The following is a 16,791-nucleotide window of genomic DNA, read 5'->3' on the forward strand; positions in this document are numbered from 1 at the left end:
TCCTCTTCAAGCTTATATCAGGAAGAAACCTAACATGTTCACAAGAATCTTCAATTTCAACTTATCTGACACATAGCTAGCTAGTTTATGATGGGTAAAATTCTATTGATTTATGGAATATACTCACTGGAGTTTTCACCTGTAATCTACAGAAGATATACGTGTTTTTCACCACTGAAAGAGCAAGGTGTAGTTTACTTCAAGTTGCTAATCGCATAGAATTTTTGTTGTAATTAAGACCTCTTGGATTATATCCCATTATGGAGAACCAGAAATAATCCAACAAGAGAAATCCATACAAAAGCACAATACGAACCCCTGTGAATCATACCAAAGGTCCAGATAATCCAGCACCTGTGAATGTGTCATGTTAGAAGACATATAAATACTTTGGGAAATGATGTACATTTTTTGTCATAAAAGCAACAATTGGTACTGTCTTCGTCTTAAATTCAATTTGTTTCCAACTTGAGGAGACCCATTGAATACATTTCTGATTGGCAAGTCAGTATTGAACTAAATTCCATTGATCTACCCAACTGGACTTGGGCATTATCTACTTTAGTGTAATAAGTCATGTTTATTAGGGCTGGGCGGTTTCATTCGTTAATTTCATAATTCGTTATTAATTCATATTTAAATTAGCTTACGATCCGATATTGAGCCATGCAGGAGCAATTAAAAATCGAAACAAATTTTTCAATTTATTTCGTAATTGTTTCAAAATTGTTTCGAGATTGTTTCGTAATTGTTTCCATATGTCTGGTGCAAGTTTTAGGGTTGTTGTTTGTTTTATAAGTGACAAAAAATAAATTATCACACCAACAGTCAACAACAGAGGGAGAGGGAAGCTTCAGAAGTTCCTCCTGTCCCATTTGGAGGGGTTTTTTTTGCATATTGCGCAATCGCATCCGCCATTAACGAATCAATTCGTAATTGTTTCGTAATTGTTTCGTAATTTACAAAATTTCGTATATTTCGAACTTTTTTAAAGAAAAATTTCGGAATTCTTTTAAAAAACGAAACGCAAAACCCCCCTAAAAACGAATCGAGTTTAGAAACAAATGTTTCCGTGGTTACCCAGCCCTAATGTTCATCCATTGTTTTAAAAGACTTTTTGCTTTAAAAGACATTTTTGTGGATTTGGGGGCATTTGGAGTTAAATTTGTAATCATGTATTTATTTATTTGTTTACTATCTCCTCCTCCCCATTGATATACTTAAATTAATTATCCAAGTTAATTATTTTAAATTAAAAATTTTGAACTATTTAAAATAATTAACTCAATTATATTAAAATTACTTTTAAAATAATCATGTTAATTATTTTTAAATGATTTTAAAAATAATTATCAAGCCATGAAGAAATTAGCACATTATTAATGTATATCTCTTTTAGTCTGATTAATGAGCAGTGCGAGCAACTAGTCTTTATGTCATGGATTAAGAATAACAAATTCTTTTAAAACATAATATTCCAAATTCTGCTACATCTTTCTTAAAGCTAGATGGTTCCAGGAAGGCCATAAAGAAGACCATAGTTTTCTCCCATTATTCCTTAGCAGCAAGTAATTGGTAACATATTGTTCCTGAGCAGTCATGTGTCATATAGCTGTCATGGCTAAGAGCAACTGATCTATCATGACAGATAGGGAACAGCAGTATGTAAATGGATCATACAGCACCTTAGGGACTGAGAAAATATAGCATCAGTTCTTGTAGGCCAAGCCTCCATTGACTGAGGGTTCATTTGCATGGATCAGAAATAGCAATGCTCATCTACAGTGGGGTGCTGATCTGTTTGGCCACAATTGAATCCATTTGCCCCTGAATTGACTCATTTATCTCATATAGATGAGTCCTGAGTCTATTTCTTGAGATGATTGTAAGGAAGAAGACTCAGGGCCCATCTACACAGGCCACAATTTGCGATGCTGATCCAGAATATAGAATCATACAGTTGGAAGAGGCCACAAGGGCCATCCAGTAGGCTACTCTGCATCAGTGTTGCCATGGTTCACACCTACCAGACAGCTCAGGGGCTGGTGGGTGTCTGTATTGCATGACCCAAAGCTGGCCCAGAGGCTGGATAGCATCTGCACAGCCTAGCAGCACCAGAACCAATTGGGTGCTGCTGGATTGCCTCCCCTTTCTTGCCCCTTTTGATGTGGTCTTTGCAATATCTATTGGGCATGAAAATTGCATGAATCAGTTTCTACCACTGATTTTCTTCAGAACAATGAAGAAAATGAGGACTTCCGGTGGACATGGCGACGGGATAGCCTCGTCGAGAGGGAGCTCCCGACGAGGACCAGCGTTGTGGTGGTTAGGTAGAGCTAAAAAAGCTCCCCCCTTTGCCGGATTGAGTGCAAAGGTGCCGTGAACCCCAAGGACGCTTGAGGCCCCAAAGATCTCTCCCCCCTCAAGGAGGAGAAGTCGAGAGGGTCCGAGCGGGAAGGGGAAGCGAGCCACCCTGCAAGGATCAAGCCGCGAGGCTTGTCTAACCGCCGCCAAAACCACTCAAAATAGAAGAAGAGGAAGATAGAAGAAACCCCGGCTGGGGAAAGGAAAAAAGAAAGACTCCAACCCCAGGTAACGGGAAGGTGTTCCCAAATTAATAATATTTGAAGGAAGGGAGGAACGGAGGGAAGAGAAAGACAAGGAAGGCTGAAGAAGGAACAAATAATAAGAATAAAGAATATAGAATCAGAGAACAAGGACAATCAAGGAACATAAATTATATAAATTATATTTAGGTGATTTGATAACTTGGGCAAATTGGATTAAATTGGATAAGTGGAAACTTGGCGAAATTAGATTAAATTAATGGAAAATAAGTTGATCTATGGAAATTAATCTCTAATCTTTATATATATATTATAATTTACTACAAAAGAAGTAAGGAAGATAAAGAGCCCCCCACGCAATTTTAGTGGAGGCTCCTTTTGGAACTAGAGACGGAAGAAAGAAAGATAAACAACACTGACCTTGACGCCATTATTGTTGAGTCTACCCTAGCCTTCTCTATAAACAATCTGGCTGCAAGAAGTAAAGGAAGTGACGGAACAGGAACAGGAAGGCAGGAGACTCTGGAGGACTAAGAAAGGAGAGGAACCAAGAGGGGCCGGAAAGGAGTGAAGGAGGAAGTGACGGGGCGGAAGGAGAGCTGGCGCCATTTTGGATCATAGAGAAAAAACGCTACAGACTGGCAGAGGAGGAATTTGTGCATCTGGAAGACAGGGAGAATTGGAGGAGCAAAGAAGTGGTGGAACAAGCATAAGAGTTATAAATATAAGTGACGGAGAGGAGATACGAGGACGAGAAGAAGACGACGACGGACAAGGAAGAGAAGAAGACGGCGACGGACCAGGAAGAGAAGAAGACGACGACGGACCAGGAAGAGAAGAAGACGACATCGGACCAGGAAGAGAAGTAGATGAAAGTTACTATAACAGGGAGGAGAACTGGATAACAAATAACCATCGAAGGAACAAAAATAAAGAGGAACAGATAAGTAAAGGACTAATCTAAAAGTTTGGTGCTCCCAAGTGGAGGAAAAGAGTTTGTGCTTCCTATCAGAAATTTGATATTTTAGAAATTTTATATTTGTGATAAATTGATAAATTGATAGCCCACTGTAGTCATTATATTATTACATGAAATTGACATTAGACAATATAGTGTCATATCCTTTTTAAAAGGGGGGAAATTAGAGTAAAATAAACAAAATCAATTAAAATTAGTGAAAGTATTAGATTTCAAACTTTAGTGGGTAGACATATTATGAGTGAATGAATTAACTTTATAATTTGTCAATAATTGAATAATTGAAGATCTTTAAGAAGTAAAAAGTAAGAAGTAAGAAATTGGTTTATATTACAATCGGTTACGAAATTAAATTAAATTGATGGACTTTTGCTTTGAAAATTAATATTATAATTGATAATAGCTGTAATTAGAATAAAGATCTTTGGGAAATAAGAGGCAATTGGGAAATGACAACTCCAGGTAAAGCAGAGTCAAGAAGAGGATCATTGGATATAAATCCTAAAATGGACAACCTTTTAAAAGAGATTAAAAAGATATCAGAGAAACAAGATGCGTTGAAAACAGAATTGAAGGAAGAAATGAAGACTAAACATGAGGAGTATTATAAGAAACAAGAAGGAATAATTACCAAAATGACAGAAGAATTTAAGGTAATGAAAACAGAAATAAAAGAGGAATTTGGACAGATAAGGAAAGATATAACACAGCTGGATGGAGAAGTAAAGGAATTGAAAGCCTCTAAAGAGAAAATAGAAGGAACGCAAAAGGAGATGACACAAAAAATAAAAGGACTAGACAGACAAAGGGAAAAAATAGAATTAGAACAAGAAAGACTACTGCAAATACAAATGGATTTTCAACTGAGACTCAGAAATATAATGGAAGATGACAAAGAAGATATAAGATTATTGGTAATCAAAATTCTGGCAGATTGCTTGGAATGTGAGGGAGATGAATTAGAACAGGAGGTGGACCAAGTCTACAGGATATCATCATTTTATTCTAGAAGAAACAAGACAGACAGAGACGTGATAGTGAAATTTACAAGAAAGAAGGTACGAGATGATGTGCTCTATAACAATAATAAAAAACCAATCTTTTACAAAGGAAAGAAAATTGCGGTTCTGAAGGAATTCCCACAGGCAACCCTAGCAAGAAGAAGAAAATATTTTTTCTTAACAGAAGAATTGAAGAAAAGAATGATAAGGTTCAGGTGGGAAAGAAAAGAAGGGATAATGGTGACATACAAGGAAGAAAGATATTGGTTGACAACAGAACACAAGGCCAAGATTTTTTATGAAAAACTTATGAAAGAGAAGGAAGGAGATGAAGAGCAAGGAGAAGAGGAAGAAGAAGAAGAATCAGGAGAAGAAGAAGAGGAAGAGGAAGCAGAGGTAGAGGAAGGTGAAGAAAGAAGATTATCTACACCAAGGAAAGGAGTAAAGGCAAAAAAGGCAAGATATAAATCACCAAAGGACTATGGCTTTTTAGGAAAAGAACCAAAACCACAGAGAATGACACCACGGAAAAAGGAAGAAAAAGGAGGTCAGAGATCGGAACAATTGGCAACTGAAACAATGGAATTGGCTTTTGGCGACACAGGATTGGGATCAGATAAGGATAAATAAAATGATGGAGAGACAAATAAAATGCTTTTCGAATAATATTAACGGTATGAACTCCCCCCAAAAACGGAAGAGAGTATGGAGGAGCCTGAAGAAACAAAATTTTGATGTAATAATGTTACAGGAAACGCACATCTGTGATAAACATGTGGCACACCTTCCGAATAAAAAATTAGGAAAGGAATATTATTCGGCCTATGAAAAAAAGAAAAGAGGAGTGGTTACATATGTAAAGGACTCAATAGACTCAGAATTGGCATTTAGAGATACAGAAGGAAGATGTGTGGCAGTGAAAATAATAATTGGAGATTCCAAAATATTAGTTTGTAATATATATGCCCCCAATGGACCGAAGAGAAAATTTGCTGAATTTTTAAATACTAAGTTAAAAGAAATAGAGTTTGATGAACTGATTTTGGCAGGAGACTTTAATGGGGTCGTCGATTGTCAGATAGATAAAAGTTTGAAGAAAAAGAAGTTCAAGGGAGGGAAACTCCCCCAGAAATTCATGGACTTACAAAAAGACTTTGATCTTGAAGATGCATGGAGAATTAGAAATAAAGATAAAAGAGACTTTACCTTCTTCTCGAATAGACATCAATCCTGGTCTAGAATTGATATGGTTTGGATTACTAAGAACCTCTCTACTAAAGTGAAAGAGATTAATATTCTGCCACGAGACTTATCAGATCACTGCCCTCTGGAAATGGTCGTAAATCAAAAAAATTATCATAGAAAATGGAGATTAAATGAGAACTTAATAAAAACGGAAGATGACAAAGAATATTTCAAGAAGTCAATCCAGGACTACTTACAAACAAATAGATTGGATTCAATGGAGCCACGAGTGGTTTGGGATGCCTTTAAGGCAGTCATGAGAGGGCACTTTATTCAACAAGGAGCAAGAAGGAATAGAGAGAGAAATAAAAGAATAAATGAGCTGAGGGCAGAAATAGCAGCAAAAGAAATGGAATTAAAGAAAAACCCATCTAAACGAATAGAGAAACAATTGGTGACACTGAAACAGGAAAAAAACCATGTGGAGTTGGAATTCCAATCAAGACAGATGAAATTTCTAAAGCAACAGGCTTTTGAAAATGCTAACAAACCGGGTAAATGGTTGGCAAACCAGGTTAGAAAAAAGAGGCAAATCAATCATATTGCTAAAATAAGTACCAAGGACAAGGATTTGAAAACGGACAAAGAAATTTTGGAGGAGTTTCGGACTTTCTATACACAATTATATACAAAGGAGGACATAAAGAAAGAGGATATTATGGAATATATTGGACAAATGAAACTGGATAAAATAACAGATGAAGACAGAGAAGAATTGAACAAAGAAATAACAGAAGAGGAAATCGAGAAAGCTATAAGTAAAATGAATGCAGATAAAGCTCCGGGACCGGATGGGTTTACGGCAGGATTTTATAAAACGTTTAAAGAGCAGTTGATACCTATTTTTAAAGTTATAGCGAATGAAGCTTTAAAATATCGAAAGGTTCCAGACTCCTGGAAGGAGGCAGAAATAACTGTGATACATAAAGAAGGATCATCGGAAAACGATATCAAAAATTATAGGCCGATCTCCTTGTTAAATACGGATTATAAATTGTTTGCAAATATTATGGCCACAAGACTAAAATTTTTTTTAAGTAAGTGGGTCGGCGAAGAACAAACAGGTTTTCTTCCAAATAGACATATGAAAGAAAATATACGCAATGTTCTAGATCTTTTGGAATATTATGAGACCAATCATCAAAAAGAATTTGCCCTTTTGTCAATAGATGCTGAGAAAGCATTTGATAATATGAATTGGGATTTCTTCAAGATTTTGATACAAGAGTTGGACATGGGAGAGAAATTTAATAATGCAATTAATGCTATTTATGAATTTCAAAAAGCTAAGGTAAAAGTGAATGGGCAAGTGACTCAAGAATTTGAAATCACGAAAGGTACGAGACAGGGTTGTCCACTCTCCCCATTAATTTTTGTTATGGCAGTGGAGATCCTGATGAAGAAAATTAGAGAAGATGAAAAGATTAAAGGAGCAAAAATCGGTAAATTCGAATACAAAATACGAGCGTTTGCAGATGATTTAATAGGTACAATTGAAAACCCGGAGAAAAATATACAAAGTTGGATAAACAAAATAGAAGATTTTGGAAAGGTGGCAGGTTTTAAGATGAACATGAAGAAAACTAAACTTTTATTTAAGAATGTGAATAAGGAGAAACAAATAAAGATCCAACAACAGGTTGGAATAGAAGGTGTTAAGAAAATTAGATATCTAGGAGTCTGGATCACAGCCAGAAATGGACAACTTTTAAAGAATAATTATGAACCAGTTTGGAAGAAGGTCCAAAAGGATTTGCAGAACTGGGACCGGCTGAAATTATCTCTTCTGGGTAGAATATCTTTGATAAAAATGAATGTATTACCAAAACTTATGTTTTTGTTCCAGAATATACCGATAATAAGAAGTCAAACGCTGTTCAAACAGTGGAAGAAAGACTTAATGAAATTTGTTTGGAAAGGAAAAAGACCAAGAATTAATTATGTGAACTTAATAGATAAGAAAACACGAGGAGGATTGGGATTTCCCGATCTGAAGACTTATCATGAGGCCTGTGCACTGTCCTGGATTAGGGACTGGATGACTTTAGATAAAGAGAAGTGCCTAAACTTAGAAGGTCATGACTTAAGAGTGGGATGGCACGCGTATATATGGTATAATAGAGAGATGAAGGAGAAAAATTTCGGCAATCATTTCGTGCGAGCCTCCCTATTACGGACATGGATGAGGTATAAAGCTCTTTTTTATAACACAACACCATTATGGATTTCAGCAATGGAGGCGCATCAAAGAAGACTACTAGGATGGAGGACATGGCCAAGATATAAGGATGTATTGGTGAAGGGAACAACAGAGATGAAATCATTTGAACAATTAAAGACTTTATTTAGCAATATAACTTGGTTAAACTACCTACAAATTAAAGATTATTTTAAACAAGACCAAAAAACAGGTTTCGATTGGAATGAGAATATATGGGATAGAATACTAAAAACACAAAGGAAAACGGTTACAATATTATATAATAAATTGCTCCAGTGGATGACAGAAACAGAACAGGTGAAAACCTCTATGATTAAATGGGCAGAAAATATAAGAAGGCCCATCCACTTTGGGGAATGGGAAAGAATATGGAATAAAAAATTGAAATATACATATGCTATGGATTTAAAAGAAAATTGGTATAAAATGTTTTACAGGTGGTATTTGACTCCGAGCAGACTGAGCCATATGTATCAAAATGTATCAGATAAGTGCTGGAAATGTAGTGAGCAAGTAGGCACTTTTTACCACATGTGGTGGACATGTAGAGAAACAACAAAGTTCTGGTCTATTATTCATGAGGAATTACAAAAAATATTAAATAAAAGTTTTAAGAAGAAACCCGAATATTATCTTCTGGGTTTTACAGATGATGATTGTAAATTGGATGAGAACGAAGATAAATTATTTACCTACTGCACAACGGCGGCTAGGATGGTTTTTGCCAAATATTGGAAGAACGGTGAGGTTCCGAGTATTGAAGACTGGTGGAAGAAAATTAAAGAAATAAGAGACATGGACGAATTAACTTTTTTGTTGAGAAGAAATGAAGGAAGAGTTTTGAGGAGGACAGATTGGTCCCTGATATATGATTATGAAAAGAAAGTTGAAAAAACAATGGGATAAGAAAAGATATTAAGGTGAAGAATTATTTTGAAAAGACCCTGAGGTTGGAGTGGAAGTCATTTTAGAATAGTTTGAGTAGTTGTACTGTATGTATTAGATGTTAGTTAGATATGGTGGGTTTTTGTCTTTTTTGTGTGTACCTCTCCCTTTCCTACTGATCTATTTCCTTGTTTTTTGTTCCCCCTCTTTCCTTGTGTGGATTGTGAAAAACTTAATAAAAATCATTTAAAAAAAAAAAAGAACAATGAAGAAAATAATAACACTGGGGAAAGAAATAGGAAACCAAGCAAACCTTATGATAGCAGCACCATAAACAAAAGTCAGAGTTGACTTGAAAGCACAATATCAAAAAGACAGCCTACCCTGTCCACCTTCCATAAAGACCTGAAAACTTTAGGCTTTGCACCCAGTGTGCCGATCACCATTGGGACCACCTTGATTGGCTTGTGCCAGAGTTTTTGCAGTTCAATCTTTAAATCCTTTTCTAGTTGTTTCTTTTCAACCCTGCTGTCACCTGGGATTGAAACATCAGTGATCCATATTTTGTTTTTTAACACGATTGTGAGGTCAGGAATATTGTGCTCCAAAACTCTATCTGTCTGAATTCAGAAGTCCAAAGTAGTTTGACATGGAGTGCCTAAAGGCCTTGGCCTGCACTTAAACACAATCGGCGCTGACAAAATTACCATCTGCCAGCTGCAAAAGGCCACCTTACTGGGATCCGCATGCATTATTTGCTGATACATCATACAGTCCTAGATACTTAGGAAGTGTCCGACATGTGATCCAATACAACAGCCAGCAGAATGATCTTGTTTGCTGTGAGCTCATCTTGTTGTGTTTCAAATAATAATAATAATTATTAAAACAATAAAACCATGTTCATTTTCTGTAACTTTTTCAGGCTTGTGATCACACCAGTTCTTTGTCGCAGGCATATGGTATTGATGGCACAAGTGCCAATGAATCATCTGAGCAACAATGTTATGTCTCTGCTTTTAGTCTGTCTGCACGATCTTCTTGCAGCAGCTGAGGATGCGATCTATTATTTCATCTGCTTCCTTGCAGAATCTACACTTGGGATCTGTAGTCAACTTTTCAAATCGGGCATCATCATCATCAACATCATTAGCAGATTTATTAATGAGCATTGTTAATAACACTGGATATCATTAACCGCATCAAAATACTTATTTGAGTAATGTAGAAGAGGCGGAATCAACTTTAGGTTGGAACCAGGTGAATTTGAATCCAGGGGCCACATTGCTGTCTGTCTGAATCAGGGCTGTTGTTTGGAAAGGGGAAAAGTGTGTGTGTTTGTGGGGGGGGGGGGGAGGCATTTAGTAGCTGAGTATTTTGAATGGGAAAAAATGAATGTTCTACATCCATCCGTAAGAGAAAGGGAGAAAACAAAATAGGATAATAACACTGGTGTCATTGGCATGCATTAAATCTGTACCCTTTGAGCAAACATCAATCAAACCATTAATGTATAGTACAAGCTTTTATAAGCATAATATATAAAACTGCAATACAAAGCAACAAGGAACGCGTACAAGGCCCATGGGATTCCTAAGGTAATAGGCAGGGGATCGAACTCTCATCCTAGAAATATGACTCTGAGATGATAAGAATTCACACTGTGAACTATTCACACTAAGCACTGAGAGGTTTTAAAAATATTTCACTTTTGACAGCTAGAAGGGAAATTAATGGTGCTTATTTTCTTCCAAAATCATTATCCATTATACTTCACAGCTTTTATGAAAATGTATTGTCCTTCTTGTTTTATACATGCAGACACAAATGGTACATGACTAAAGCAAACGGGGGTGGGGGGGGGGGGGAGAAGACTACTAGTTCTACATTTTGTGCCAGCAGATAAATTACAATACTGTTCACACTATAATGCAGAGGAATGTCAGATCTTCTGAAAGAGGAATTGCCAAAATTGATCAGCCACCAATCACCCATAGTGCTACACCCAATAGAATCCTTCGATTTGTAGTTTTGTAAAACGTAGGAGCAACCTGGCTCCACAAAATATTGCTATGGGAGATAAAATGGAATTGTTGTCCTATAATTGTGTAGTGTGGAAGGGCCCCAAAGAGCATGCTGTCACTATGAAACAATACTGTGAAAATGGTCATATTCCCCATACACAATTTAGATTTTGTTCATAATTGTATCCAGAATCTGTAAATGGCATATGCCAATTATTTATATAACAACAATCATTCTTATCATTTGCTATCATGGAACAACAAATAGTACTATATATAACAGCAGTTGAAAGAGTATATAAAACCAATATCTATTAAAATCCATCAATAAGTTCTTTTTTAACAGTACACTCTTGGCAAGGCTATGGAATGGTCAATGAAAAGTAAGGGGTGACTGAGAAATAGCAAGCTATGTGCTTAAATCAATACAGGCATAATCTTCAATGTGCAAAACCTAAACAAGGCTTCTTGATAACAGGGTTTCTTGGAAATCTTTCATTCATGGGATTGCCATACAGCAAAGCTAACTTGACAGCACACAACAATTACAACTATAGTGTGTCTCCACATTAGCAATCTCATTTTAACATGAAGTCTAATGTTTTTAATTCGGCATAAACCTTTATAGTGCATCTAACACACTGAATTGCAGTATACAAAATCATTGTGTGCATATTTGTGTGTGAGAGAGAGACACACACACACACACAGAGAGAGATTAAGATGTTTTTGCCACAGCAGATTTATGTGTCTACTGTTCCTTCGTCACTACTACTTCTCTAAATATACCAGGAGCTGTATTTTGAAATCTTACCCTGTCATATATTTTTACTCTTTCCAATATTAACTTGCCCCAAAGGAGTACAAGAAGACATGTCAACGATGTTTGAGAAAGAACCATTTTGAAGCATAGTATTGCCAGGAATGCACTGTTACATAAGCAGTTTAATTATATAAGTATTTTGGATTAAATACAATGAGAGGCAATATGTGCGCTCTTGTTAACCAATGATAATGTTAAAGCACTGCAGCATGTGCAGAAGCATGGTGTTAAATTATTCAACACTCACACATATCATCATGTTGTTATTATTCAGTGCACTGCTCAGTTGATCTCTGGAGGCTGTGGTAGCCACACATGACACCGAAAGAGCCTGTGTTGATGGACTGGACCTCTGAAGCTGTCAAGAAAATTTCATCATATCCCAAAGGCTGTTTCCAACAAAACCAGTCAAGCATAGCTGGGGTAGCTAGCATTGTACTGTATGCCTGGTGACAGATTAATCAATACTCTTTCTCTTCCTTTTCTCCCAGATTAACCTGCTCTGTGTGCAAATCATTTTAAAACCGATATGAATTTATACATTGTTGCAGTGTTTACATTTTCAGTAATGTGGAGGAGAGAGAGAAATTCATAAGGTAAGAAATCTGTGGATAACTGAATGATCAAATATGGGTAATTTGATAATTTTGAAGTTACCAGCTTGACATGATGATATCTGCTCTCTCCAAGACTGAGGCATTAGTTTTGCATCACACACACACACACACCAGGAATTCAGAACCAGTTTCACAGTTTGATGGGTTTCTAGAACATATTGTACTGAACTATAGCCCCCAGTGTATCCAATTGATGGTTTGCTCAATCTATACTTTAAGATCAGTGGTTCCCAACCTTTTTTGACCAGGGATCACTTTGACCAGGGACCACTCTGCAACTTAAGAACCAAAAGGGTTATGAATAAGTTTTTGGTCAACTTTAGATTTGGTTTGGTTATCTGGGGTTATCATAACAAAGACAAGAGAAAGACAAGAGAAACTGAATATGTGCCTGATTCCTGTTTAACAAATTGTTGTTACTTCATGCTTTAGTTTTTGGGGAGGTTGTGGGGTAGGTCGCATGGATGGACAGACCTGAAATTATCACTCCAGTTATGTAACTGGCAGAACAATAACCCATGGCTAGTAGTAGTGGACAATAAGAGGGAGAAATTATACAATAATTGTGGAAAAAGACCACAAAGGCCCTCCCAACAAACTGTAGGCAAAATATGAGCCCAGGATCCAAAACATTTCTTTGACCTAACTCTAACCTATTATACAAAGCAAGGGTAAGTCTGAGAGCTGCCCATGAACATCAACCTGATGTTATTTGAATGGCAATGAGAGAAGAAGGGAAGTAATAGGGCAGCTGAGAAAGTGATTATGGAGAAAAATGGAATGTCTCTGCCCAGTTTGAGCTCTTGGGGGGGGGATGCATCATCAGCATGCATCTCCCAAGAGACCCCCCTATAGAGTACTATATTTGATCATAACTCTTGGGGGGTGCATCATCAGCATTCACCCCCCCCTCCAAGAATTATGATCAAATACAGTACGCTATGGGGGATCTCTTTAGTGTGCAACCACAGATAGTTATTGAACACAATATTTGTTTTATAATATTTTCTGTTTGTATTTTGTTCTTGTTATGTACCTTGTTTTTAACTCCAGCCTATGGATATCTTAAGGGTTTTCTTGGTAAAATGTGTTCAGAGGAAGCTTGTTATTGCTTTTCCTCTAAGTCTCAGAGAGTGTGGCTTGCCCAAGGTCAAACAATATAATGAGTGTGGATTCAAATCACAGCCTCCCAGAGTCCTAGTCCAACACTCAAACCATCATGCCATCAGACTTTCTATGTAGAGCTTAGTTATCTCCTCGAGGTGATGACTAGAAAGACAGGCATGACCATAAACAGAAACTTACTTATGGTAGCATGCAAAGTGGAGGAATGCCACTGTAGCTTCTGACCAGCCATGTGACTACAGCTTAAAAGAACAAAGCACATTCAGCCACAGTAAAATGCTGGCTGAAATCCCAGATCTGTTCTTCAATTATCTTTTCAAATCTATTTGGAATTGGAATGTTTGGTCCTCATTTCAATTGGGGCAGAATGTAGACCTATTTTCTTGCTCTCAATAGCACAGGCAAATCTGCCTGATTTCATGGGAACCATTTTCTAAGCAAAGACAATGCAAGAATGTTGTGAATTTAAGAAAGAAAAAGAAAGCAGAGCAAATAAGTTCCTTCCATGACAAAAGAGACGATGAAGCGAGTGATTAATGAAGTTCCACAGCATCAACATATTGCATCCTGCCCGATAACTTCCTCCGGGTGCTTGCCAAAATTAGATAAGAACAGCTGATTGGAGGGTGTCTGCTGCATGCTCCTTTTCCATATCAGTATGTTTTATCATATGATGATCGCAGAGCACAAGCTCCCTGACAATAGCAAACTGTGTTTCAGTATTCTAAGAAGTCATTGTTCTCCAATCAGATGATAACTATTTCATCTCCACATATCAGAGCAAAGCGGTGCTTGCTTTCTTACAGTAGGGAGCATGATGACCTCTCTAGAAGTGGCAAACATTGTCAAGTGAGGGATGACCCATATATATGAGCTATGCCACACATGTGACAAATTTGATTAGCTTTCTTGTGAGGAAAAAAAATGACTCTTATTGATGAAGGTAGAGGGAAAGGAAAGACTGTAACAGCTTGCTTTTGCCTGAGCCTACTGGTTCTGCCTCCATATCTCCATTTTCCCCTTCTGAGTTAATTGTGTAATTTGTGTTTTGAATTCAGTTTGCAACAATCGAAGTGAGCTGAGGATAAAAGGAGACAGGAAATTTGGAAAGAGAAATGGCAACATTTTGAAAGCAGATGAAAAGGTGAGATGATAAAGGACTCACTGGGATTGTTGATGATAGAGGAATAGCTGGGGTTGTTATTTGAGAACGCAAAAATGCTGGACCACTCTAACAACTACCATGTCAGGCTACACATAGAAACCATTGAAATCCACAAGCATGTGGACAATTTCAACAGGGGAACTCCAGATAAGAAACAATCAGGAACAGCTAATCATCTTCAACAAAGAATTCCCCCAGGCAGTAACAAGGCACAAATGCTAATCAAGGTGGCCAATTGAAACATTCACACTTGCCTCAAACAGACAAGAGTTCTTTCTCCCACCCTGGACTTTCCACAGTTATCTAAACCCAATTTTACTAGTTTCCAACAGACCTCACAACCTCTGAGGATGCCTGCCATAGATGCAGGTGAAACATCAGGAGAGAATGCTTCCACAACATGGCCATACAGCCTGAAAAACCTACAGCAACCCAGTGATTCTGGCCATGAAAACTTTCAACAATACAGCCGGGATTGTATTTTCCAGATCTGGAAAGTATGGTGGTTTCTATGTCAGCAAGGTAGTGAATGTTCACTAGGTTATAGCCGGAATTTTAAAAACTTAACTAAGGCTGTTGGTTTGTTTGGGGGAAGAGTTCCCAAACTTGGATAATATCTTTAAATACTGTCTAAAATTTAGAGTCAAGTCACCAGCCTACTGAACATGGAAGCTACTAGCTGGCAGTGACAAAGATGTCCTTGTGGCTATATAATTAAAAACAAGAGAAGAGTGAGCCATTGGGCAGAAAAATAGAAGCAATAAGACAGTAAAACACAGACCATGGGCAAAATATGTCAAGGCCCAGAGAGCTGTAAAGTTTTTATTGCCCTTCATTCTGGAAAAAAAATCCACATAACTGAGTACTGACTAACATGGCCATCTTAGACATGGAGCAATAAAAAAATTTATAGCACCTTTTCCCCTGTCACATCTTCTCCATATACACCGACTTTTGTTTAATTTGAGATGTCTTTAAAAATGGCTCTTTCCTTCCAAGGTTAAGAGCTTCTAGAAAAACAATATATTTTTAAGAGAATGAGAGAGATCCAAGAAAACTAGTGTGGTTAAATTAAATAGGAATTAAAAATAAATTGGAAAAAATATTTAAGTCTAGATAACGTGGAGTCTGTGGCAAATTGTTGGTCAGAAGCAGTCCTTGACTCGAATCAGTGACTCAGAATATTCTGAGATATACCAGTCTGGTATATTCCAGGATTTACTGTATGGTAGACTACAAATAATAGAAGATATTTTAAGAGAAAGACCTTGAATGTCACTCTACACAGATACAGAACTGAAAGATGTTTGAGGAATGTGTTGTTTGCAAATTCCAGCAGAAAAACAGACCTGATCCATGCTTCCTGGATTAATGTGCAGTTTGGAACGCAGCTATCAATTAATTTTGCTTCTCTGAATAATGCAACACACTTCGTATCTCAAAAGATGTTCTGTATTTGAAAAGGTGGGTTTCAGATAAAAAACAGTTGAAATATAAAGATTTAAATGTGAGGATTTATACTTAGAGAGGTAGGTGACAGTTTATATAACACACACACACACAATCCAGAATCACAACATATTTACATATGAGCTCCTGCAAAAAATAATAATAATAGCACAGATCTGAAAGCAACTGACTTTGCTCACTAAAGAGCCGGCTGACAAAAAAGGAAACAAATGCAGATTAAAATAGATACAGAAACATCAATAAGAGCATGCGCAGGTTATTGTGAAATCCAATTAAACCACCTATAGAACTAAAATTATATAAAGATAGAGCCCCCTGTAGTGCAGCAAGTTAAACCACTGACCTGCTGAACTTGCTGACTGATAGGTTGGCGATTTGAATCTGGGAAGCAGGATGAGCTCCCATTGTTGGCCCCAGCTTCTGCCAACCTAGCAGGTCAAAAACATGCAAATGTGAGTAAATCAATAGATACCACTTTGGTGGGAATGTAACGGGGCTTCATGCAGCCATATTGGCCACATCACCTCTACAGACAATGCCAGTTCTTCGGCTTAAAAAATGGAGATGAGCACCATTCCCCAGAGTTGGACACAATTAGACTTAATGTTCTTAGCAGGAGCCAGTGGCTTTTTCAATACAGGGACAATGCTAGGACAGCTGTCACTCTTC

At 37.2% G+C, this 16,791-nt stretch overlaps 1 long non-coding RNA gene across 1 annotated transcript in view; it reads left to right on the top strand.

The window, feature by feature from the left end:
- Positions 1-14,782, top strand: part of LOC137097398 (uncharacterized) — a 28,431-nt gene extending 13,649 nt beyond the window's left edge. Inside the window, exons 3-4 of the long non-coding RNA XR_010910203.1 lie at positions 12,237-12,341; positions 14,546-14,782. This is a non-coding gene — a long non-coding RNA (uncharacterized lncRNA). The remainder of the gene's footprint in view (positions 1-12,236; positions 12,342-14,545) is intronic.
- The last annotated feature ends 2,009 nt before the right edge of the window (positions 14,783-16,791 follow it).

This window comes from Anolis sagrei, chromosome 6, assembly GCF_037176765.1.
Source record: "Anolis sagrei isolate rAnoSag1 chromosome 6, rAnoSag1.mat, whole genome shotgun sequence".
Lineage (NCBI taxonomy): Eukaryota > Metazoa > Chordata > Lepidosauria > Squamata > Dactyloidae > Anolis > Anolis sagrei.